General features: G+C 39.0%; 1 long non-coding RNA gene across 1 annotated transcript in view; it reads left to right on the top strand.

Annotated features, from left to right (window-relative positions):
* Window positions 1–22605, top strand: part of LOC139182215 (uncharacterized) — a 100927-nt gene extending 78322 nt beyond the window's left edge. The window contains exon 3 of the long non-coding RNA XR_011565836.1: window positions 22464–22605. This is a non-coding gene — a long non-coding RNA (uncharacterized lncRNA). The remainder of the gene's footprint in view (window positions 1–22463) is intronic.
* Window positions 22606–23090: the final 485 nt, after the last annotated feature.

The raw sequence follows: 23090 nt of genomic DNA, 5'->3' as shown, positions 1-23090 counted from the left end.
GGTAGCATTTTAGCTCCTCTAATCCATTTTAATAAAAATACAAAAATGTAAGAAGTTTCATATTTCAGGTCTTAGATGTTTTCTATCTGTAGGAAAATTTTTGTTTATGTCAAGTACATTAGCTACGTTTCCTATCTGTTATTCTCCATCACAGCATCTTATTTCCAGTCTTCTTCATAGCAGTCTATCTATTCATCTATCCTATCATCTGCCTAGCTCTATTATCTATATAACTTGTTTAATGTCTCTTTTTACATAGAAGCTTCACAAGATCAAGAACTAGGTTTGTCTTCTTAACTGTTTTATATCCAGTGCCTAGACAGTTACCACTACATAATATATGCCCAATAAGTATTTGTTGAATACAGTAGTCCCTACATATGAACAAGTTCCACTCCAAGAGCAAGTTCATAAGTCCAGTTTTTTTTGTAAGTCCAACAAAATTAGCATAGATACCCAACTAACACAGTTGGCTATATAGTACTGTACTATAATAGGTTTATAATACTTTTCACAGAAATAATGCATAAAAAAATAGAGAAAACATTTTTAATCTTATAGTAAATTACCTTGAAAATACAGTAGTACATTATAACAGCTGGTGCTTCTTAGCAGTATCAGCTGTATCTTTACTTCTTTTGCAGTTGCTTCTGAACATCCTGGGCTTGAAATAAAGGCACTGTACTACTGTACTCTATATAGTACTGTACAGTAAAGTATGCAAAATCATAACTAATTGTAGAGGATGCATGCACATGACAACATATGAAAGACATGGGAACTAACTTACATGATTGGAGATGCCAACACACGTTTGCATATTTGAGTTTGCAGCTTAAGGGTTCATATATAGGGGACTTACCGTATTGTTGAATAAATGATTTCAAAGTCGTTTATTTAGCTCAGCCCAGTTTAAGATGGATATGTACTTTATCACCTAAGATAAATCAGTTCAGTTCAGTTCAGTTGCTCAGTCGTGTCCGACCTTTTGTGACCCCATGAATCGCAGCACACCAGGCCTCCCTGTCCATCACCAACTCCCGGACTTCACTCAGACTCACGTCCATCGAGTCAACGATGCCATCCAGCTATCTCATCCTCTGTTGTCCCCTTCTCCTCCTGCCCCCAATCCCTCCCAGCATCAGAGTCTTTTCCAATGAGTCAACTCTTTGCATGAGGTGGCTAAAGTACTGGAGTTTCAGCTTCAGCATCATCCCCTCCAAAGAAATCCCAGGGCTGATCTCCTTCAGAATGGACTGGCTGGATCTCCTTGCAGTCCAAGGGACTCTCAAGAGTCTTCTCCAACGCCACAGTTCAAAAGTATCAATTCTGCCAGGAGCCGACATATTGTATATTGAGTGCATATTGCATATTGAGTGCAGCACTTTCCACGGCATCATCTTTCAGGATCTGGAATAGCTCAACTAGAATTCTATCACTGCCGGGAGCCAGCGTGAGGAGCTCCACCCATGACAAAGGTCATGAGGAAGGAGGCTCGGCATATGCAAAGGCGGGATCAAGCCTCAGGAGTCCCTCTGGAAATTCTCGAGCATCTACTCCCCAAACCAGAGTCTGCCTACTTTCTGCTTTGTGCTTTCACCTACACCTCTGACTTTACGGGGGACTGTCCCCCACTACCTCTCTCTGAAAAAAGAGTTAGCTTACAGCTCCAGTTAATAATTCCTGGGTGTGACAGTGTTTAACCTACAAACTCCTTTGGAAATCCTCTAGCCTGCCTGAATAGGTTTTTCCGGCCACATGTGATTGTTCAGAGCCTCCCAACTGTGAGAGGGAGGAGATGTTCTAAACTGTCTAAACACAGATTCCTTTGAGTAGTTAAAAGATTGATTAGAAATTGTATTGGTGAAGGGTTTTTTCACTTATTGGGCCAATGTTTGCTGCTAAGTCTCCATACTCCTTACCTACTGTGTCCTTGGCAGTGTATTGATTGATATAATGGGTGTATAGAAATGTAAGTAGTAGCCTCAGTGTTTGTAACCTTGGACCCTTGAGTTAATTCTTTTCTTGACTGAGCCCACCTCACCTTTGCCCTATAGGAATGCAGCTTTGTCCAATGCTTTTTTGGAGGCTGGTGTCTGACTTTGGAATAATCACCTTTAGAGAAAGATAAGTTTCTCAAAATGTTAACAGGCCTCCTGGCCAGAAGATGATGTAATTCACCTGAACTTTTGCATATGATAAGTTTGAAAGCCTGGCTTCGATTAGGACCAGGAACTGCCATCCTTGCATGACTCCATCCCTTCCCCCATTATTCTCTATGCACAACTTAAGGTATAAAAACTACTTTGGAAAATAAAGTGCGGGCCTTGTTCACCAAAACTTGGTCTCCCCATGTCACTCTCTCTCTCAAATTCTGGCTGAGTCTCCATCTGGAGCGCGGAACCCGCCATGCTTGCTAATTATGCCTGGGCCTCTAAGATCCGACCGGGGAGGCCTCAGTGTCTCCTCTCCTTCGGGAGAACGGAAGGACACCTGCGGCCTACGTAAGTGGTGCAAACTTCTTGTCTTGAAGTTTTATTGCTCTCCCACGTAAACCAAGCTACTCAGTCTCTTTTCTCCACTGAATTTTCCTACTGAGCTATCCTCATTCTATTACTCTTTATATCTTTGATAAATATTTAAATAAATAGGTCGCCTATGCCGTCTCTCCTTCGAATACCCTGGATCAGCTGGGGCTGGACCCCGGCACAATTCTTCGGCGCTCAGCTTTCTTCACAGTCCAAGTCTCACATCGATATATGACCACAGGAAGAACCATAGCCTTGACTAGATGGACCTTTGTTGGCAAAGTAATATCTAAGATAAATAGCTAACATATATTCTTTTGATAAAAAATGAAATGCGATTTTATAAATTCAGTCTTTTCTCATTTTTTGGTTCTGGTCTGATTTAGAACCTGACATAAAAATTAAGTGGGCTAAGCATGTAATGTTCTTAATTTTGCCTTATTTCCTTTCTCACTTTAAAAAATCTTTTAAAGCATTCTTATGGTCTCTTTACCTTCTTTCACATCAAAAGAAATGAAATGAGATATCACTTTCAGTTGGGTGTAAATAAATCAATAGCATCTCTCCTAAAGCTATATAGATTTATAGGGATCTCAACTTTAAATATATAAAATGTCATACATTTGTCTGATTGTAGGCATGTGTTCAACCAAGTTACTAGGGAGCGGGTGGTAGGAATTTCTACATTAAATTATGATCTTACAACCACACTATGTTGTCACCAGATACTTTATTTATCAACATGTTTCACTTTGTTGAATCTGCAGTGAAGGCAGATTAAGCCATCTGTGTATGTTTTAAACTTTTTAGAAACTGAAAAATGAGTTTCACTGAATGTAGTGAAAGTGTTAGTATCTCAGTCACATCCAACTCTTTGAGACCCCATGGACTGTAACCAACCATGCTCCTCTGTCCATGGATTCTCCTGGCAAAGATACTGGAGTGGTTTGCTGTTTCCTTCTTCAGGAGATCTTCCCCACCCAGGGATCGAACCTGGGTCTCTTTCATTGCTGCAGATTCTTTACTGTTTGAACCACCAGGGAAGCCCACTGAATGTAGAGATGTGAATTAATACACAAATATTTTGGAATTTTAATTATGATAGCAATAACCATTGCTTGCTTTCGTAAGAAGAAAGGCAACAATTCAAGGGGACTTTTTATGAATTATTATAGATAAATATGACCTGGAGCCAGACATCCTGGAATGTGAAATCAAGCGGGCCTTAGAAAGCATCACTATGAACAAAGCTAGTGGAGGTGATAGAATTCCAGTTGTGCTATTCCAAATCCTGAAAGATGATGCTGTGAAAGTGCTGGACTCAAATTGCCAGCAAATTTGGAAAACTCAGCAATGGCCACAGGACTGGAAAAGGTCAGTTTTCATTCCAATCCCAAACAAAGGCAATGCCAAAGAATGCTCAAACTACCACACAATTGCACTCATCTCACATGCTAGTAAAGTAATGCTCAAAATTCTCCAAGCCAGGCTTCAGCAATATGTGAATCGTGAACTTCCTGATGTTCAAGCTGGTTTTAGAAAAGGCAGAGGAACCAGAGATCAAATTGCCAACATCCGCTGGATCATGGAAAAAGCAAGAGAGTTCGAGAAAAACATCTATTTCTGCTTTATTGACTATGCCAAAGCCTTTGACTGTGTGGAAAATTCTTCAAGAGATGGGAATACCAGACCACCTGATCTGCCTCTTGAGAAATTTGTATGCAGGTCAGGAAGCAACAGTTAGAACTGGACATGGAACAACAGACTGGTTCCAAATAGGAAAAGGAGTACGTTAAGGCTGTATATTGTCACCCTGTTTATTTAACTTATATGCAGAGTAAATCATGAGAAACGCTGGACTGGAAGAAGCACAAGCTGGAATCAAGATTGCCAGGAGAAATATCAATAACCTCAGATATGCAGCTGACACCACCCTTATGGCAGAAAGTGAAGTGGAACTCAAAAGCCTCTTGATGAAAGTGAAAGAGGAGAGTGAAAAAGTTGGCTTAAAGCTCAACATTCAGAAAACGAAGATCATGGCATCCGGTCCCATCACTTCATGGGAAATAGATGGGGAAACAGTGGAAACAGTGTCAGACTTTATTTTTCTGGGCTCCAAAATCACTGCAGATGGTGACTGCAGGCGTGAAATTAAAAGACGCTTACTCCTTGGAAGGAAAGTTACGACCAACCTAGATAGCATATTCAAAAGCAGAGACATTACTTTGCCAACAAAGGTTCGTCTAGTCAAGGCTATGGTTTTTCCTGTGATCATGTATGGATGTGAGACTTGGACTGTGAAGAAGGCTGAGCACCGAAGAATTGATGCTTTTGAACTGTGGTGTTGGAGAAGACATCTTGAGAGTCCCTTGGACTGCAAGGAGATCCAGCCAGTCCATTCTGAAGGAGATCAGCACTGGGATTTCTTTGGAAGGAATGATGCTAAAGCTGAAACTCCAGTACTTTGGCCACCTCATGCAAAGAGTTGACTCATTGGAAAAGACTCTGATGCTGGGAGGGATTGGGGGCAGGAGGAGAAGGGGACGACAGGATGAGATGGCTGGATGGCATCACTGACTCGATATATGTCAATCTGAGTGAATTCCGGGAGTTAGTGATGGATAGGGAGGCCTGGCGTGCTGCGATTCATGGGGTCGCAAAGAGTCGGACACGACTGAGCGACTGATCTGATCTGATAAATAAATATTAGATATTTTGTGTATATGTAAATCTAGCTAGGTCTTTGTATTTGTTTATTTATGGTTATCTTGAATTTGAAACTCTTCTCATGTAGTAGAGGGGATCTCAAATACATTCTACTTCCCATAATGGGACCCATTCCTCAACATTTCTTTTAACTGGAAGTTTGTACCTTTTGATCACCTTCATCCCATTTACTCTCTCCCTACCCCATACCTTTCATAATCACAAATTTGATTCTCTTTCTATGAGTTTGTTTTTAAAGTACATTTGACCTACAACACTATGTTAGTTCCTGGTACACAACATGATAATTCAGTTTTTCTATGCATTATGCAGTGATAACCACAGTAAGTCTAGTTACTATCTGTCACCATACAAAGATAATACATAACTACTGCCTATATTCCCTTCACTGTAAATTTCAACTCGTGACCCATTTATTTTGTAACTGGAAGTTTGTTCCTCTTAATCTCCATCACCTATTTCTCTCATTTCGCCACACCCCTTCCCTCTGGCAACCACCTGTTTATTCTCTGTATCTGAGACCATTTCTGTTTTGTTATGTTTGTTCGTTTGTTTCTTAGACTTCATATATAAGTGAAATCATGCAATATTTGTCTTTGTCTGTCTGACTTACTTAGCATAATGCCCTGTAGATTCATCCATTTTACTACCAATGGCAAGATTTCATTCTTTTTTTTAATGACTGAGTAAGTTCAATTGCATATGTATACCACATCCTCTTTACCCCTTCCTCTATTGATAGGCACTTAGGTTGCTTTTTTTGTCTTGGCTATTTTGAATAATGCTGCAATGAACATCAGGTTCATATATTTTTTCAAGTTAGTGTTTTAATTTCCTTTGGAAAAATAACCAGAAGTACAACTTCTGGATTAGAAAGTAGTTTTATATCTGCCTTTTCCTTCTCCAGGGAACTTCCCAACCCAGGGATCAAACCCAGGTCTCCCGCATTGTAGACAGACGCTTTACCGTCTGAGCCACCAGGGAAGTCAGTTTATATATTTTTTATTTTTATTTTTTTTGATTAACCTCCATACTGTTTTCCATACCAAATGCACCAATTTACATTCCCACCAAAGGGCACTAGAGTTCTCTTTCTCCACATGCTTATCAACGGTTGTTATTTGTTGTCTTTTTGATAATAGCCATTTGGACAAGTGTGAGGTCATATGTTATTGTGGGTTTGATTTGCATTTCTCTGATGATTAGTGGTGCTGAGCATCTTTTCTTGTGTCTTGGCCTTCTCTATGTCCTCTATGGGAAAATGTCTGTTCCAACCCTCTGCTTATTTTTTAATCAGTTTTTTTTTTTTTTTTTACATTGAGTTGTATGAATTCTTTGTTTATTTTGAATGTTAACCACCTGTCAGCTATATTGTTTGTAAATGTCTTTCCTCATTCAGTAGGCTGCAAAATAATTTTAGTAGCTGTGCAAAAATTTTTTAGTTTGATGTCCCATTTATTTTTGCTTTTATTTCCTTTGTCTTCAGTGACAGATCCAACAAAATATTGCTAAAGGTAATGTCAAAGGGCATTATGTTTTCTTCTAGGAGTTTCACAGTTTCAGGTCTTACATTTAAGTCTTGAATACATTTTAAATTTATTTTTGTATATGTTGTGAGAAACTAGCCCTATCTGATTTCTGTGCATGCAGTTATCTAGGTTACCCAGCACCATTTACTGAGGAATCTGTCTTTTCCCCATTGTGTATTCTTGCCACCTGCATGTCATAGATCAATTGATCATATAAGTGTGGGTTCATTTCTGAGCTCTTTTCTGTACCATTGATCAGTGTGTCTGTTTTTATGTCAGCATCATACCATTTTGATTACTGTAGCTTTATAGTATAGTTTGAAATCAGGGAATGTGATACATCAAGTTTGTTCTTCCTCAAGATTGTTTTGGCTTTTCAGGGTCTTTGGTGTGTTCATACAAATTTCAGTATTATATGTTTTAGTTCTGTGACAAATGCCATTGGTTATTTTGATAGGGTTTGCATTGAATCAATAGATTGTTTTGGGTAGTATTTTAATTTTTGCAATATTAATTCTTTTTTAAATTTAATTTTATTTTTTAACTTTACAATATTGTATTGGTTTTGCCATATATCGAAATGAATCCACCACAGGTATACATGATCCATGAACACAGTATATGTTTCCATTTATTTACATTGTCTTCAATTTCCTTCATAAGTGTCTTACAGTTCTTGGAGTACAGGTCTTTTACCACCTTAGTAGGTTTATTACTAGGTATATTATTCATTTTGAAGTGATTGTAAATGGGATTTTTTTCATAATTTCTCCTTATGATAGTTTGCTGTTAGTGTATAGAAATGTGACAGATTTCTGCATACTAATTCTGTATCCTTCAAATTAACTGAATTCACTTATTAGTTCTAAAAGATTTTGGGTAGACTTCAGCATTTTTTATATGTAATATAATGTCATTTCCAAATAGTGACAGTTTTACTTCTTTCTTTCTAATTTCCATGCATTTTATCTCTTTTTCTTGTTTGATTTCTGTGATTAGGACTTCCAATACTGTGTTAAAAAAAATTATGAGTGAGCATGCTTGTCTTGGTCTTGAGCCTAACAGAAATACATTCAGATTTTCATTATTGAGTACGACTTTTTCTGTAGGCTTATTGTATGTGGCTTTATTATATTAGGGCATATTCCCTTTATATCCACTTTGTTGAGAGTTTTTATGATAAATGGATGTTGAATCTTTTCAAATGCTTGTTCTGCATCTATTGAGATAATCATATGATTTTTAATCTTCAATTTATTGATGTGGCATATCACACTTATTTGTGGATATTGAACCATACTTGTATCTGTGATATAAATCTTACTTGATCACGATGTATGATTCTTTTAATTTATTGTTTAATTCAGTTTGAAGATACTTTGCTGAGAATTTTTGCATCTATGTTCGTCAGGGATATTAGCTTATAATTTTGTGTGTGTGTGTTGTCTCTGGGTTTGGTATCATACTGGCCTCATAGAATGAGTTTGGAAGCATCCTTTGTTCAAATTTTTGAAATAGGTTGAGAAGGATAGGCATTAACTCCTCGTTTAAATGTTTGGTACTTTTAAGCTCTGAAGTCATCTGGTCCTAGACTTTTGTTTGCTGGAAGTTTTTTTAGTTACTAACTCAATTTCATTTCTGATAATTGGTCTGTAATTAACTGGTAATTCCATTTCTTCCTGATTAATTTTGAGAGATTCATTTCTGGGAATTTATCCATTTCTTCTAGACTGTCCATTTTATTGGCATATTGTTGTTCATAGTAGCCTTTTATGATTCTTTGTACTTCCTTGGCATCATTTATAACTTCTTTTCATCTGATTTCATTTGAATTCTCTCAATGAGAGAGTTTTTTTTCTTAATGAATCTGTCTAAACACTTATCATTTTGTTTATCATTCCAAAAAAACAGCTCTTAGTTTCATTAATTCTCCCCTCACCCCTTTTAAAGTCTCTGTTTCATTTATTTTTGCTCTGATTTTCATGATTTCTTTCCTTCTACCAATTTTGGGTTTTGTTTGTTCTTCTTTTTCTGGTTCCTTTAAGTATAAGGTTCAGCTCAGTTCAATTCAGTCGCTCAGTTGTGTCTGACTCTTTGTAACCCCATGAATTGCAGCACGCCAGGCCTCCCTGTCCATCACCAACTCCTGAAGTTCACTCAAACTCACGTCCATCAAGTCGGTGATGCCATCCAGCCATCTCATCCTCTGTCATCCCCTTCTCCTCTTGCCCCCAATCCCTCCCAGCATCAGAGTCTTTTCCAAGGAGTCAACTCTTTGCATGAGGTGGCCAAAGTACTGGAGTTTCAGCTTTAGCATCAGTCCTACCAATGAACACCCAGGACTGATCTTCTTTAGAATGGACTGGTTGGATCTCCTTGCAGTCCAAGGGACTCTCAAGAGTCTTCTCCAACACCACAGTTCAAAAGCATCAATTCTTTGGCACTCAGCTTTCTTCACAGTCCAACTCTCACATCCATACATGACCACTGGAAAAACCATAGCCTTGACTAGACTGACCTTTGTTGGAAAAGTAATATCTCTGCTTTTGAATATGCTATCTAGGTTGGTCATAACTTTCCTTCCAAGTGTAAGGTTAGATTGTTTATTTGAAACTTTTCTTGTTTCCAGAGGTAGGCTTGTATCCGTATAAACTTCCCTCTTAGAACCACTTTTATATATCCCACAGATTTTGGATCACTGTGTTTCTCTTTTCATTTGTCTCCAGTAATTCTTTTATTTCTTCTTTGATTTCCTCAATGACCCATTGGTTGGCTGGTAGCATAATATTTAGCCTCCACATGTTTGTGGGGTTGTTTTTGCAGTTTTCTTGTTATTATTGTTTACTAGTCTCATAGCATTCTGATTAGAAAAGATGCTGATATGATTTCAATCTTCTCAATTTTATTGAGACTTCTTTTGTTGTTGCATGTGATATATATCCTGTATAATGTTCTATGTGCACTTAAAAAGAATGCCTATTCTACTGCTTTGGGATGAAACATTCTATACATATCTCTAAAGTTCCTTTGCTGTAATGTATTCTCTAAGGCGAGTGTTTCCATGTTGATATTATATCTGGATGATCTGTCCATTGATAAAAGTAGGGTGTTGAAGTTTCCTACTGTTATTGTGTTACTGTCATTTTCTTTTTTTATATTTGTAAATATTTGCTGTCCATGTTTAGGTGTTCTATGTTGGGGCCATATATAAGTATATTTATGTGTGTGTATGTGTGTGCATATGCATGTGTATACATATTGGGGCTTCCCTGGTGGCTCAGTGGTAAAGAATCCACCTGCAATGCAGGAGACACAGGAGATGAGGGTTCGATCCCTGGGTCGAGAAGATCCCCTGGAGGAGGGCACGACATCCCACTCTGGTATTCTTGCCTGGAGAATCCCATGGACAGAGTCTGGTGGGCTACAATTCATAGGTTGCAAAGAGACATGACTAAACAACTGAGCATGCACATACATATATGTGTATATAGATATGTGGATGTAAATGTTATATCTTATTGCTGGATTGTTCCCTTTATCATTATGTTATATCCTTCTTTGTCTCTTATAACAGCTTTTATTTTAAAGGCTATTTTGATCCTTGGGTTGGGAAGATCCCCTTGAGAAGGGAATGGCTACCCACTCCACTATTTTTGCATGGAGAATTCCATGGACAGAGGAGCCTGGCAGGCTACAGTCCATAGAGTTGCAAAGAGTCAGACCAACTCAGTGGCTGAGCGACTTTCACTTTCATTTCCAAGTATTGTTACTCTAGCTTTCTGTTTCCATTTGCATGGAATACCTTTTTCCATCCCTTCACTCAATCTGCTTGTGTCTTTAGATATGAAGTGAGTGTCTTGTAGCCAGGATATAGATAGGTCTTGTTTTTGTATCCATTTAGCCATTCTATTTCTTTGATTGGAAAATTTAGTCCATTTATATTTAATTATTTGACAGATACTTATTGCTATTTTATTCATTGTTTCTGTACTTTTTTATTCATTTCACCTTTTTTGCTCTTCCATTGTGATTTGATTATTATCTTTAATGTTATATTTGGATTCCTTTTTACTTTTTGTATATCTATTACAGATTTTTGGTTTGTGGTTACCAGGAGAAATAAACATATATGTATATAATTAAATTGATAATCTTTTAAATCTAAATTGATTCTAACAGCCCTGCATTTTTACTCCCCCCAGTTTAATATTTTTGACAACATATCTTACATCTTTTATGTTTTGCCTTTTTATTGTTTTCCTACTAGCTTAATAAGTGTTTGAACGATTATCTTTACTGTATATTTGCCTTTACTACTGTGATTTTTTCCTCCTATAATTATCAGATTTGTAATTTTAGCCTTTTCTTTTTCACCTAGGGAAGTCCCTCAAACATTTCTTGTAAAGCTAGTTTAGTGGTGCTGAGCGCTTAGCTTTTCTATAAAACTCTTTATTTCTCTCAAAGAGAGCTTTTTGGTTAGAGTATTCTTGGCTGTGTTATTTTTTCCCCTTTCTTTTTTTTCTTTCATCATTTTAATTATATTGTGCTACTCTTTTCTGGTCAGCAAAGTTTCTCCTCTTGGACTGCAAGGAGATCCAACCAATCCATTCTGAAGGAGATCAGCCCTGGGATTTCTTTGGAAGGAATGATGCTAAAGCTGAAACTCCAGTACTTTGGCCACCTCATGCAAAGAGTTGATTCATTGGAAAATACCTTGATGCTGGGAGGGATTGAGGGCAGGAGGAGAAGGGGACGACAGAGGATGAGATGGCTGGATGGCATCACTGACTCGATGGACGTGAGTCTGAGTGAACTTCAGGAGTTGGTGATGGACAGGGAGGCCTGGCGTGCTGCGATTCATGGGGTCGCAAAGAGTTGGACACGACTGAGTGACTGATCTGATCTGATCTGATGGGTGTTCTTTTGTATATAACCATTTGCTTTCCTCTTGCTGCCTTTAATATTCTCTCTTTATCTTTAAATTTTGCCACTTTAATTACAATGTGTCTTGACATGGATCTTTTTGGGGTGTATTTTTTGATACTCCATGTTTTCCTGGAACTGGATATCTGTTTCTTTCCCAAAGTTAGGAAAGTTTTCAGCTATTATATCTTCAAATATATTCTCTGACATTTCTCTCTCTCTTCCCCTTCTGATACCCCCAAAATGTGAACTTTAGTATGCTTGATGTTATTTCAGAGGTCTCAAAGTGTCCTCATTTTTTAATCTTCATTTTCTTTTCTCATGGCTTGGGTGAATTTCCACTACTGTGTCTTCTAGTTCCCGGAACCATTCCTTTGTTTCATCTAATGTACTGTTGAATTCTTCTAGTTCTTTTTCATTTAGTTATTGTATTCTTCAGCTCTATTCAGTTCCTCTTTATATTTCTAACTCTTTGTAAAGCTTCTCACCCTGATGATCCATTCTTCTCCTAAGTTCACTGAACATCTTTAAGATCATTACCTTGATCTCTGTGTTAGGTAGATAGTTTTGTCCAATATGCTTAGTTCTTCTAGAGTTTTACCTTTTTCCTTTGTTTGAAACATATTCCTTTGCAACATCATTTTGCTTAATTCTTTGTATCTATTTGTATGTATTCAGTAGATTGTTTACATTTCTCCATCCTGGAGAAGTGGCCTTATGTTGGAGTTGCCCGATAGACCCCAGTAATACACTCCATTCTGGGCACAGCTTGGGGCTTGAGAGTTTTTGTATTGGTCTCAGCCTGCCTGTGGATGTTCCTGGATCCCCACAGAACTGGCTGCTCTGCTTGCGGGGTCTTAGACTGGGTAAACCAGCTTGGTGGACAGGGCTGGGTCCCAGTACTAATAAGCTGGAGTGAGAATTCCAACATGATGTTTGCCAGTGTCAGTGTCTTTATGATAGAACAACCTCCCCAAAACAGCTGCCTCCAGCATCTCTATCTTCAAGAGGAGTCCCACTGACCTGTTGCTTCTCTGAGAGGCTCTTCAAGATTAGCAAGTTGGTCTGATTCAGGCTTTTATTAAATTACTGCCTCTATGCTAGGTCTCAGAGTGTGTAAGATTATGCCTGTGCCCTTTGAGTGTGTATGTTAGTCACTCAGTCATATCCAACTCTTTGCGACCCCATGGACTGTATGAGGAGCCAGTAGGCTCCTCTGTCCATGGGATTTTCCAGGCAAAAATGCTAGAGTGTGTGGCCATTTTCTTCTTCAGGGGATCTTCCCAATCCAGGGATCAAACTCTGGTCTCCCACATTGCAGGCAGATTCTTTATTGTCTGAGCCACCAGGGAAGCCCTTTGAGAGTGGAGTCTTTATTTCCTGTTGCCTTCTGGCTCTCCCATATGCAAGCTCTGCTGGCCCTCAAAGTCAAACATTCTGGGGACTTGTCTTCCTGCTGCAAGATCCATGGACTAAGGAGTCCAGTGTAGGGCTTAGACCTCTCGCTCCTTGGGAAGAACCTTTGCAGTTTCGACTATCCTCCTGTTTGTGGGTCACCTATCCTGGTGTGTGGGTCTTGACTATACTGTTTCTCTGCCCCTCCTACCCCTCTCATTGTGGCCCCTCCTTTATATTTTTAGCTGTGAAAAATATTTCCTGCTAGTCTTGTCATCCTCATTGATAGTTGCTCAGTAAATAGCTGTAGTTTTGGTGGGCCTATGGGACAGGTTGAGCCCAGGGTCCTACTACTCTGCTATCTTGCCCACTCCCCAGAGTAAGATCTTGTTCATAACCAAGAATCCAGAAGTTATTATCAGGAGTGGAAATAAGTGGAATATGACATGAAAGTGAAAGTGAAGTCGCTCAGTCATGTCCGACTCTTTGTGACCCCGTGGACTGTAGCCTACCAGGCTTCTCCATCCATGGGATTCTCCCGGCAAGAATACTGGAGTGGGTTATCATTTCCTTTCTCCAGAGGATCTTCCCGACCCAGGGATCGAACCCGGGTCTCCCACATTGGAGGCAGACGCTTTAACCTCTGAGCCACCAGGGAAGATGACTTAGTAGGGAGTAAAAGCAGTGAGAATATTTTTAAGATTCTTGAAAAAATAATCTGGAAATTCATTATATGCATTAGTGATGTAGTTATTTAAACTAAATTAAATTTTACCTGTAGTCAATTATGTTAAAGTATCCTTTGAAAGCAAATCCTTCGAAAACCCAGTGTCTCTTGCCTTAGAAAAATAGGATAGGTAAAAAGAAATCAAGGACTGTGAGGTTGGGTGGCTTTTTCTAACAGTACTGGACAGGTTAGAAAGGTAGAATGACAATTTTAAGTGCCTAGATTCTCAGCTCAAGGCATTGATGTTCTATGACTTTTCCAAAGATTCACTAACCTTTTGAAGCTATAGGGCTGAGTTAATCAGGAGCCAAATGTATACTTTGATCCAATTAGTTACTAAATTACAATATCAGCTGACTTTTTGGTCCATGATATCTCTTATAAAAAGGTCTGGAAACTGAGAATTGGAATGGAAATATAGATGATGATGTAAGTTCAGTTCAGTTCAGTTGCTCAGTCATGTCTGACTCTTTGCAATCCCATGGACAGCAGCACACCAGGCTTCCCTGTCCATCACCAACTCCTCGAGCCTACTCAAACTCATGTCCATCACATTGTGATGCCATTCAGCCATCTGATCCTCTGTCGTCCCCTTCTTCTCCTGCCTTCAATCTTTACCAGCATCAGGATCTTTTCCAATGAGTTGGTTTTTCACATCAGGTGGCCAAAGTATTGGAGTTTCAGCTTCAGCATCTGTTCTTCCAATGAATATTCAGGACTGATTTCCTTTAGGATAGACTGGTTGGCTTTCCTTGCAGTCCAAGGGACTCTCAAGAGTCTTCTCCAACACCACAGTTCAAAATCATCAATTGTCAATTCTTTGACACTCAGCTTTCTTTATAGTCCAATACTCACATCCATACATGATTACTGGAAAAACCATAGCTTTGACTAGACAGACCTTTGTTGGTAAAGTAACGTCTCTGCTTTTAATATGCTGTTTAGGTTGGTCATAGCTTTTCTTCTAAGAAGCAAGCGTCTTTTAATTTCATGGCTGCATTCACCATCTGCAGTGATTTTGGAGCCCAAGAAAATAAAGTCTGTCACTGTTTCCACTGTTTCCCCATCTATTTGCCATGAAGTGATGGGACCAGATGCCATGATCTTAGTTTTCTGAATGCTGAATTTTAAGCCAACTTTTTCACTCTCTTCTTTCACTTTCATCAAGAGGTTCTTTAGTTCTTTTTCGCTTTCTGCCATAAGGGTGGTGTCATCTGCATATCTGAGGTTATTGATATTTCTCCTGTCAATCTTGATTCCAGCTTGTGCTTCATGCAGCCTGGAATTTCACATGATGTACTCTGCATATAAGTTAAATAAGCAGGGTGACACTATACAGCCTTGATGTACTCATTTCCCAATTTGGAACCAGTCTGTTGTTCTATTTTCGGTTCTAACTATTGCTTCTTGACCTGCATACATATTTTAAGGAGGCAGGTAAGGTAGTCTGGTATTCCTATCTCTTGAAGAATTTTCCACAGTTTATTGTTCCACACGGTCAAAGGCTTTGGTAAAATCAATAAGGCAGAAGTAGATGTTTTTCTGGAACTCTCTTGCTTTTTTGATGATCCAGCAGATGTTTGCAATTTGATCTCTGGTTCTTCTGCCTTTTCTAAATCCAGCTTAAATGTCTGGAAGTTCATGGTTCATGTATTGTTGAAGCCTGACTTGGAGAATTTTGAGCATCACTATGCTAGCATGTGAGAGGAGTACAACTGCTCAGTAGTTTGAGTATACTTTGGCATTGCCTTTGTTTGGGATTGGAATGAAAACTGACCTTTTCCAGTCCTGTGGCCACTGCTGAGTTTTCCAGATTTGCGGGCATACTGAGTGCCGGTGATATGAAGTACTTTGCAAATCTTAAATTGCCGTCTCTATTAAGTCAGTCATGCCAACCAATGCAAGCCTTCCTGAAAAAGTTATCCTCTTTGTGCCCAAAGATGTCATAAGTTTTTAATCTCTGGGAGATTCTTTACTAAGGGAACTTTCCCCTTTTTCACTCAGAATTATTTTATTTTATTTATTTTTTAATTTTTATTGTTTTGAGAATTATTTTAATTATTTACTTGGTCAGTTTTCAAATACAAATTGAAACCTGTACTTAATGATGGCCCGTATTTAATGAAGGAGCGATGCCAGAAACTTGATACTAGTGGAGAAGAAGTTCAAAGACTTCAGGAGACTAAGGTGATGGGGTGAATTTATCTAACATGATCTAATGTGGCTCAGAATATATTTTACCAATACGTTGAAAAAAATAAATTTGTGAGTAAAAAATGCTATTACTTTGGAAAGGGTCTTTAGCAGTTTCTCCCTGTAGGCTGGGCACATAGCGAGATGTTGGAGGTGAAACTGATTCCTTGATAGTTGAATTCTGGGGAGGACAAGGAGTCTCACTTTTCCATTACTGAAAACATGGGGAACGAAGTTAGTCTTGTGTCAGAATGGCTTGCCTGCATCCCGTGTTAGGTAGAAAGGAAGTATATTAGGATGCTGCTTGATTTGAACTGAGGCCTGATGAATCAGTTTTTAGAGAATGTACATCCCTCTTCCTCATCATCAAATGAATCAATCCATTGAACAAGTATCTACAAGTGAAGGGAGTTTAAAGTACCTTTGAGGAAAAACAAACACATAGTGAGACTCTTCATTCTAGGATTCTCTAAATTATCCTCTTTCCACTTGCCATCATGACTGTGTCACATTTATGATTAGTTGACAGTGTCTGTGAGTGCACACTAATTTCTAGGAGTTCACAGTGCTACTGCAGACTGCCAGGTGGTGTAGGCCCTAATGGAAAGTTACCTGATAAATAGAATCTTGACCCAAGCAATAGTGCATCCCTGTGGAAGAGCAGAGGTTAGTGTCACAATCAAATACTTAAAAGATGTGGGCAGCTGATTTCTACTCCATCCTCATTTATCTTTACAATATGGCTGGTGCTAAAGATAGATGAGTTCCAAAAAATGCCAGGTGGTTACTTCAATCACAGCTGCTGTTTCAAATGTGGTCTCCTTAGTGGAGCAAATCAATGTACCCTGACACCTGGTATGTAATTATCTGAAAAATTGTTTTTCTTATTTCTTTTATTCCACTGAGTAGAAGATAGCAGGACTTTGAAAAATTATCATTGCATCTTCAAAATTTTACTCAGGATTCCATCAACATATAGTTTTACTATATTGATTACATTATGTTGGTTGGAACTGGAAAGAGGTTACCTTAATTGGGGTAGTATAACAAGTGCCTGTTATTAATTAATTCATTCAGAATAGCTATTGAGGGTCAATTCTGTGTCAGTCATCTTTCTAAATACTAAAAATGAAAGAAAGAACAAGTTCCTGTCCTTTTGAGCTAACATGAAGAGGAGAGACTGATGAAAACATATTAGCATGTAAATACATCATATATCAAATTCTGGTGTATGCTATACAGAGAAAAAAGCTCAAGGGAAATCAGGGAGGTCAGAGGATGGGACCCTGTAACAGTGTTGGATGTTAGAGTGAACTATACCAATGGAAGCTTGATGGAAGAGAGGATGTACATCATAAAAATATCTGGGGGGAAATTTTTTTCAAGTATAAGGAAGAAGAAATGTAAGGACTATAAAAGCAGTGGCCTGAATTTCAAGGTGGTAAGAGTAGCTGATACATAGTGAATGAGGTGGCACTAGAAATACAGGCAGCAGATCATTTTGGGCATCACAGGCCATCTTTTAAGTGAGTTGGGAAACAGATCACTTTATGAAGTGTGACATAATCCAAGTTATATTTTAAAAGGACCACTGTGGCTGAAGGATAATGAATATACTAAGTGGAAAATAGAATGAAGTTAGGAGGCTAAAAGTGCAATGATTAAGATGAGAGGTGATTGTATCTTAAAACAGGTTGGTAGTAGTGGGAGACAGTGAGAAATAATCACACTCTAGATACATTTTTAGAGTAAAGCCAGATAATTTTCATGATGGTTTGAATTTGTGAAATAAAAGAAAGACAATAATTAAAGATTTTGACCTGAGATTAGCCACATCAGGAAATAGCTACCACTCTTTGGGCTGGAGGAACCTCTAAAGAGACTGGGCATTTCCAGAGTCAAAAATTATGATTTATAGGAAAATTGTTGAGAGAGAAAATCTGATGGGTTCTTATCACGAGGTGAATTTGTTTTGCTTTTTCTCTTTTTCCTCACTTGTATCTGTCTGAGAAGAAGGATGTAACTGATGGTAATCATTTTACATTATATTTAAGTCAAATCATCATGCTGTATACTTAAATCTATACAGTGGTATATGTCAATTATTTCTCAATAAAACTGGGAAAAAAATTGGAGCCATCATGGATATAGAGCCAAGATGGGAGCTTCCCAGTGCATGAAGGAGCTCCAACTGGAGCTGACAATGAAGTAGTAGCACTTGTTGCTTTTTTTTTTAATTTATTTTTTTTATTATTATTTTATTTTCCTGTCCACTTTTATTTTACTTCTGCCCTCCAGGCTTCCGCAAGTGCCATCCACTAGCTGAAAGGGTCTGGAAGCCAAAAAGGAAGGAAACAGGAAAAGGCAGGGAATGAATCTGAAAGCAAACAAACAGGCGAACAAGATGGTGACCAAGAGGCAGTTGGATGTGCTAGTCTGAACCTCAGGGTGCGATGGCTTACATGCCTGTGCCCCCCATTTTATATGCTAAAACCATAACCTCCGGTGGGATGGTATTAGGAGGGAGGACCTCTGGGAGGTACTTAGAGCAAGAGGGTAGAACCCTTACGGTTGAGATTATAAAAACTCTTATGATTGGCTCTTATGAAAGGGATTCCAGGGGGTTATCTAGCCCCTCCCACCATATGATGACACAGTGAGAAGTCAGCGATCTACAACCTGATTGAGGACCTTCTCCAGAACCCTGCCATGCTGACATCCTGATCTCAGATTTTCTAGCCTCCAGAACTGTGAGAAATAAAATTCTGTCATTTGTAACCCACCTAATCTCTGGAATTTTGCTAAAGCAGCTGGAATAGACCGAGATGACATATAAATTTGAATTTTTAAGGCAAAACACTCTCTGACATACATCACAGCAGGATCCTCTATGACCCACCTCCCAGAATATTGGAAATAAAAGCAAAAATAAACAAATGGGACCTAATTAAACTTAAAAGCTTCTGCACAACAAAGGAAACTATTGAGCCTGAAATACTGAGCCTGTCTTTTAAACATTTGATTATTTCACTGTGACCTTTGGCATTAATTTTGACTTTGAAATATTCCCTGAAAATCATTTATCTTCACAGATGAATTTTTATTGCCTCTTGCATTTTGTACCCAACACAAGGTACAATTTTATTGCCTCATTTATCTCACTGTAGCGCTGTTCCTACTTAACAGAAGTATTCTCATTTGAGAGATAAGGGTGAAAGCTTAATTGGAGACTGGGGAGGGAAGTGTTGGTGGATTGAGGAGAGGGAAGAGTGAACGGATCAGGAAAGGACTAGGTGATTTCTGCTCCAGCCTGGATCTAAGAAAGAAGAGACAAGAAACAGATCTGGTGCCTACCCACATATGACTTGCCACTTTCATGTAACTTGATGGAGAAGAGTTGTTACCACATTGAAGATGATCTATAAAAGTTCTCTTCCATTGGGAGTAGAACTTTGAGATATCTTACTATGTAAAGAATCTTAATTAGCAGAGGCACTGTTTTAAGGCAAAGGGAGTATAGTGCTTATATTTTATGGGTCATTGGGTTTTGAATATTTTAGTTAGTTGAACTAGTTTTCAATTTCTCCTGGTCATTTTATTTTCCTATTCTAATTTAAGGGAGTTGGTTATGGTAAAATTTACAGTTTATTTCACTGATTATAGAATATCCACATAAAGCAGTGAAAAACTATAGAGAGGATAATGATAATCTAGATGAAGTAACTCATGAGGTTTTGGGAGGAGGAGATCCTTTTGTGACTACGCCAAAAAATTTTAATTGTATCATTAAAATTTTTGCTTTGAAATGGTAAATATGATAAGTTTGTAAATAGATCCTGGGTAGTGCAAGCTGTGAACTCCAATACATTTGAAAGGCATCAGAAAATGAGTAGGAGGCTCACTTTGCTTATTTTATAGAGAACTGGGTGGGACATAAAATCCTTTTGACTGATCCCTAAAATCAGTGAGGTGGCCTATGTCATAGGCTCATACAAGTGGGTTCTCTACTTTGGCTTTGAAATCTTTAGGGGAGGGACATAGACTCATGGACAGTTAAAGAGTTTTAAGTCTCAGTGTTAAATACTAATTCTGGTGGATACTGTGATATCCCATGAGTGTATGCTAAGTTGCTTCAGTCGTGTCCGACTCTTTGCTACCTCATGGACTGTAGCCTTTCAGGCTCCTCTGTCCATGGGATTCTCCAGGCAACAATACTGGAGTGAGTTACCTTGCCCTTCTCCAGGGGATCTTCCTGACCCAGGGATTTAACCCATGCCACTTATGTCTCCTGCATTGCATTGGTAGGTGGGTTCTTTACCACTAGTGCCACCTGAGATACCTTCTCATTAAACTGTACCATGGTGAGGCTTGGACATACTCTTCCCTTGTTCTGAGTCTTGAATTCCAGTTTTCTCTCAGTTGTTTTAGTGACTGATGTACTTTCCAATCAGATATTATTGATTTGTTACACAAGTTGATTTCTCTTGGCATATAACCAAGAATCCAGACTGGTACACCCAGATTCTGAAGGAAAGGTAATAAACCATTTCAGCAAAGATTAAAAAACTTCAAGCCAGAAGTAAAGCAAGTCTAGAACAAGATAAAAGGATATAGTATCACTCCAGATTTCAGTTTGTAAACCCTGTGACTTGCATTCCCATTTGTGGCTACCCAGCCCAAATAAAGTCACAGTAGGTAAGGACATACTAAGGATGTCTTTGACAGGATTGTTAATCACAAAACTGGAAAAACAGTTAACTACCCAAGTAGGTGAACAGTCAAACAATCCTACATTCATACCAGGAAGCAATATGCAGACACAATAAATACTGAATTAGGTTGATCAACAAAGGTTCGTCTAGTCAAGGCTATGGTTTTTCCTGTGGTCATGTATGGATGTGAGAGTTGGACTGTGAAGAAGGCTGAGTGCCGAAGAATTGATGCTTTTGAACTGTGGCATTGGAGAAGACTCTTGAGAGTCCCTTGAACTGCAAGGAGATCCAACCAGTCCATTCTGAAGGAGATCAGCCCTGGGATTTCTTTGGAAGGACTGATGCTAGTGCTGAAACTCCAGCACTTTGGCCACCTCATGCGAAGAGTTGATTCATTGGAAAATACTCTGATGCTGGGAGGGATTGGGGGCAGGAGGAGAAGGGGACGACAGAGGATGAGATGGCTGGATGGCATCACTGACTCGATGGATGTGAGTCTCAGTGAACTCTGGGAGTTGGTGATGGACAGGGAGGCCTGGCGTGCTGCGATTCATGGGGTCGCAAAGAGTCGGACATGACTGAACGACTGATCTGATCTGATCTGAAGGAGAAGGCAATGGCAACCCACTCCAGTACTCTTGCCTGGAAAATCCCATGGATGGAGGAGCCTGGTGGGCTGCAGTCCATGGGGTTGCTGAGAGTTGGGTACGACTTCACTTTCACTTTTCACTTTCATGCATTGGGGAAGGAAATGGCAACCCACTCCAGTGTTCTTGCCTGGAGAATCCCAGGGACGGGGGAGCCTGGTGGGCTGCCTTCTATGGGGTCACACCGAGTTGGACACGACTGAAGCGACTTAGCAGCAGCAGCAGCAGCAAGTAATCTCTTAGAAAATTCCATAAATACTTTTATAGAGATTAGAGAAGTATATGTAAAGTACTGCATTTTTAAACCACATCAATGTTCAAGGAAGAAAACAGAAAGAGAACGCAAACTGAAATCACATTTTGGGAAATTGGCTTTTGCCCATCACCCACCAACAGAAATAGGCTTCCCTTGTGGCTCAGCTGGTAAAATATCTGCCTGCAATGTAGGAGACCTGGGTTTGATCCCTGGGTTGGGAAGATCCCCTGGAGAAGGGAAAGGCTACCCACTCCAGTATTCTGACCTGGAGAATTCCGTGGACTGTATAGTTCATGGGGTTGCAAAAGCTGGACATGACTGAGCGACTTTCACTTTCTCTCACCAACAGAAATAAGCATTAAATAGACCCAGAACACATACCCCATGCAAACACACACTTGTACTTCATCTTAATATGAGCAATACAGTTTTATTTTTCTATTCTTCCTATTTATCCTATTTCATATTTTAAAATGATTATCATAACCAAATGATTGATTTCATGACCCACTCACTGATTTATTAATATCCATGATTCAAAAATAATCATTTTTCACAGGTACACCTGTTGCTTCTCTGTCTTCACTTTCTTAATTTCTTCATGTGATGTTAACAATTGATCCCTCCTGTAGTATCCTGTGATAAAGCAGTTTTACAACTTTAATAATCAATGTGTAGATTTATTTGTGGTGAGATGGCACCAGGTAATAGTCCTATCAGCTCAGACCACAGGAACAAATCACTATGACTTGAGGAATGATTAGAACATAGTTGCTTACTCACAGCAGGGCAAATCTGTGAGTGATAACCCATTTTTATTTTGCAGTTGTCAAAGTTCTTTCACATAACTCTCCACTTCTAATGAACTGGTGAGATAGAGACAATAAGAATATATTTACAGAAGGGACCATAAGAACATCCTGAGAAGAACTCAACATAGAAAAAGAGAATCAAGACCATTACATATAAGGTTAGTTCAAAGATGTCTAATTTAAAATAATATACAGCTAAAAGTCTGCATACAAGGGAATATTGTGTGTGTGTATGTGTGTGTGTGTGTTAGTCACTCAGTTGTGTCCCACTCTTTGAAACCCCATGGACTGCAGCATACCAGGCTTCCTTATCCTTCACTATCACCCAGAGTTTGCTCAAACTCATGTCCATTGAGTCCGTGATGCCATCCAACCATCTCATCCTCTGTCATCCCCTCCTCCTGCCCTCAGTCTTTCCCAGCATCAGGGTCTTTTCCAACAAGTTGGCTTTTCACCTCAGGTGGCCAAAGTATTGGAGCTTTGGCTTTAGCATCAGTCCTTCCAATGAATATTCAGAGTTGATTTCTTTTAGGATTGGCTGGTATGATCTCCTTGCTGTCCAAAGGACATGCTTAGAAATCAGAATCTAAATTATGATCCTAGCTATGTGAACAAAATATATTTGCATAAAGAGATCTTAA

This window comes from Bos indicus, chromosome 1, assembly GCF_029378745.1.
Source record: "Bos indicus isolate NIAB-ARS_2022 breed Sahiwal x Tharparkar chromosome 1, NIAB-ARS_B.indTharparkar_mat_pri_1.0, whole genome shotgun sequence".
In the NCBI taxonomy this organism is placed as follows: domain Eukaryota; kingdom Metazoa; phylum Chordata; class Mammalia; order Artiodactyla; family Bovidae; genus Bos; species Bos indicus.
Note: the sequence above shows the minus strand (reverse complement) of the source record. Positions and strands in the feature narration are given on the sequence as shown.